The following is a 4,324-nucleotide window of genomic DNA, read 5'->3' as shown; positions in this document are numbered from 1 at the left end:
AAGAAGAAAGCATCTACTCTTTTTCTGGTTTTGGAAAAGAATAAAGCAGTGTATGGTAAAACTGTCTAGGGAAGTTAAGTGGGTGGGGAAAATTAAGGAGTCAGAAGCAGTATATAAATGGCTGTGACAAGCTCCACAAACTGAAACACTTGCTACCATTTGTGGAGGTCAAGCTTGCTTCCCACAAGGGATTAAAAGAACGGTTCCCCAGCCTAATTTACAAACAGGTAAGAAAACCTGGGGCCAGGGCAACTCCATTCACCTTTTGCAACAATATTACTGAAAGAAATGTACTATATCAAATTAAAAAGTCAGAGTGAAGCGTCATCATTTCAGCAAAGAGGTGAAGATCCAGTTTCACTAAGCTACAGCCTGACAGCTGAAGTGCAACTATTCAGTGACACTAGAGATCATAGAATATCTTGAGTTGGAAGGCACTCATAAGAATCATCAAAATCCAGCTGTTTTCCCTGCACAGGACAGCCCCAGGAAGTACATCATCTGTCTGAGGGCATTGTCCAAAAGATTCTTGAACTCTGGCAGATATTTCAAACTCTTAACAAGTTGCTGTCCAGGAGATAATGATAGCTGGGATACAACAGGATTCCGATGACCGGTGACTGGGTCTTCCATGACACCAAACAGTAGGTGTTACAGCTACACCTACTGCCCTGATGGGATGGATCACATAAACCTAAGCTGAACCTTACACCAAATCTTTATCAGTCTTGCACAAAGATGTTTTGGATTTACAATTAATGATACTCTAAACAAAGGCCTTGAAATGTCTATTCAAATATACATGAAACTAACAGGAAGTGCAAACAATTATAAAATGCAGACTTAACATTAGTCTCAGCATTTTCAAAAAATCTGTCCTGCATTCAGTTGTGAAACTCCATCAGATGAAAAATTGAGTTTAAGAAGCTAGAATGCACTTCAAAGATAAAAAGTAGAAAGTTATCAGATGCCCTCCTTCCTGATAAGGATAAAGATCATGCACACCATCTTCCTGTTGCTTTTCAGAGGTAATTTTGTGTGAGTTCTAGTGTAAATGATGAGCTATAGCCTCCTCTAGTATTCAGTCACCTGGACTGATTTTTGCATTACCATAAAAAAGCATTTCAGCACATCAGTCTTGTATATCTAAAAGATGGTGTTAAAGTGAAGTAAAGCCACAACAATGTTCTGTAACCCTCCCCCCCCCAGCTAATTATTAAATGACTGTTTCTGTAGATTTACTGAAAAACTACATACCCCCCTGCTCCTCCCCCTTTCCATAAAATCTTAAGCACTTCTTCAAACACAGTGTTTTAAATATACCGTCCATCTGTTCTGTGGAATTCACCCAGAGCTTTGTTGGTAACAGAGGTGGGAACAGTGATGCATGAAGCATGAACTCCTGTGGCTGGCTTGTTGAACGATCCTCGGCAGCCTGAGGGGTTTCACCCCATGCATTCCTTCATCTGCCTTAGAATGCTGTTTAGCAGATAGGCTCATCAGTTGGGATTGAAAAGGAGATGTTGCCTGCCCAGAGCAGTTTCTCTAAAGAACATAGTTCATCAAAAGGTTTGCATTGTAATTCCTCCTCCAACATGTGACTAGGCACAGGTGACATTTTAATATAGCATCATTACAAAAAGGGACACATCTCCCAAACATAATCTAATCCTGTGAGAAAGGAAGATTTTACTTGAAATACTTCTAACGCATAGTAGTGTGACATGGAAGGACAGTTGGATGGGAAAAGACAGTTGCCACATGAAAACAAAGGAACAGTAACGTAAACTATTAAGTTCCTAGTATTAAACCTTTCTTAAAAACCCAGTTTAAATTTGCTTCTAGAGCAGGTCTTCATGCCTTCTCCCTGCCCAGTGCTCCCTCCCCAGCTGAAATCAAATACCGAACCTTGCTACTGTAAACTGGTAAAACAAAAGTAGAAATGAGGCTTGTGATGAGGGGAAAAACAGATTTGTAGCTTTAAAGGCTTTTATGACTTTGGCAGCACAGATGTTACACATTTGCCCCAGCCCTGATATCTTGTTTTGAAAACCAGCAACAGATTTCTGATTCACCAGTCACAAAAGGTGTACTTTCATTGCCTGGAGGCTTTCCACTGCCTGGGAGAGTGGATCTTCCCTCAGTTCTCGACACCTCCAAAGGAATGGATCAGTGAAACTCCCAGCAAAAGAGAAACAAGACTATTTTTAACTGATTCCCTGTTTTGTTTCACCATGCTGCTCCATAGGCAGTATAGCTGAAGTTGTGCTTTGAGGGGAATTGGGCTTGTACAAGACATCTGGGAAGCAGGAAACCTTTCAGACGTCGCTGTCATCAAAGTCCATGTTTCATGACACTCAGCTTGTGACAAGGCAGCTAAGATCCAGAATCCTTCTCACAGCAAATATATCACTATTTCTTTTGTGATGGAGGTGCTGAAATAAGTGGCTGCCACACTCCTCTTACCACAAAGGGCACAGGGGACACACACATAGTCTTGTTGTGCTGGAAAGCTTGGAACTTCCCCTCTGAACAGTGATTGCAGGGGTAGCACAGGTATGCTTAAATACATAGGAGTTAAGTGATAACCACAATTATGCTCTATAAAGAACACTTGAAGTCTTACTACATAAAATTTTTGTTTAAAAGCCGATCACAGCATTCCAATTATTAATTACTACTAGACCAATCATTGGAGTGTCTACTAACTGTGCAGACTGTTAGTTAACAAATAGAACAAATTATGGCTGATGTTTGGCTACATCAACTAAGGAGTAAAAAGAAAAGACTGCTGCTAATCTCATGTGGAAAACACAGGCAATGCCAAGAGGAGATTGAGGAACACCAGTAAAATTTTAGAGACTTTTCCTCTGAATGTTCATTAAGTTAAGGCTTTATAAGAAAGGCCCTGGAGCAGAGACCCTCTGAGCTCATGTTCATGCTGAGCATTCTACCTGCAGGTACACTCAGGATACCACTTCCTTGCAGTTCCGAAATCTCATGTGCTCACATGCTCAACCCTAAGGTAGGATGTAGCCTACCCAGATAAAATCATACTAGTGTTTCTTAATATGCCCTAACTTATAAGAATTTCAACGTTATTTTATCTTAACCACTATATTTTTACATAATTCTTCACATTATGTTGGTACATGAAATATATTTTAACTTTATTAGGGTATTTCTGAGGCCTTCTTCCTACCACTCCTCCTGATCCACTACTGGCTATTCCTTTCATTGTGCCAGTATATTTCTTAATGGAGAAGAGGAATAAAAAATTTTGGTGAGGTGGATTACAAACCAGTAATTGTTGATTAGATCAAGAGGGACAAAGCCTAACAGGATAGAAGGATAGAACAACTTCAGGAATGCAGGGATTGCTACAGGAATTGAACAATAATACCATCCCACCGATTTGGCTAGTTTCTTTCCAGAAAGTGTTTCATAGCTAGGCTGTTGTCCTTGCAGGCCTATAAAACCACATGAACAGACAAAAGCATTTTAAACTGATCAGCAAAGGTTTGACATGGAACTGGAACAAACTGGTTTCCCACTGCACTCCTGATGTCCCTGCTCAGGATCTGTGGACAGAACATCCATCAGCAGTGGTTTCTCCAGCTGTGCAAAATCAGAGATTCAGTCACGGGGGAACACACGGGTTCTTATTTGGATGAGTAATCATCCTAGAAACAGTGTAGCCTTAATCTGCACCAGGGGAAGTTTAGGCTGGACAACAGGAGGAATTTCTTCACAGAAAGGGTGATTAGGTATTGAAATGGGCAGCCCAGGGAGGTGGTGCAGTCACCGTCCTGGAGTCGTTTAAGGAACGGCTGGACGTGGCACTGAGTGCCGTGGTCTAGGGACATGGTGGTGCTGGGTCATAGCTTGGACCCGGTGATCTCAGAAGGCTCTTCCAACCTAAGTGATCCTGTAATCAATCTAATTCACAGTTACTGATCCCGGGTGATTATTGGGATGTTTCGGAAGACAAGTGTAATTTCCGTGAAAGGGGGATGCTGAAGCAATGGGGCTGAATCGGCGGTGCTTCTCCCGACGAGGAAGAATCCTGCCGGCTCCCTCTCTCCCCTTCCTGCCGGGTCCCACACACTCATTCCCGCCGGCTCCCTCACAGCCGCTGCCCCCCTGCGCCGTGAGGTGCCGAGCGCCCGCCCCCCTGCCGCTCCCAGCGCGGCTGCCAGGCGCATGCGCCGCTCGGGGAAGCCTCGCGAGAGGAGGGGCGGGAGGCGGTGGCGGCTCCGTGTGGCGCCGGTGGTGCCGCCCCTGTGTCCCTCTGTCCCTCTGTGTCCTCCTGCCTAGACACCGG

The sequence above is a fragment of the Pseudopodoces humilis genome, chromosome 2, assembly GCF_049639895.1.
Source record: "Pseudopodoces humilis isolate 2021_Gansu_Grassland_sample_001 chromosome 2, ASM4963989v1, whole genome shotgun sequence".
Taxonomy (NCBI): Eukaryota; Metazoa; Chordata; class Aves; order Passeriformes; family Paridae; genus Pseudopodoces; species Pseudopodoces humilis.
This window is presented reverse-complemented; position numbering follows the sequence as displayed.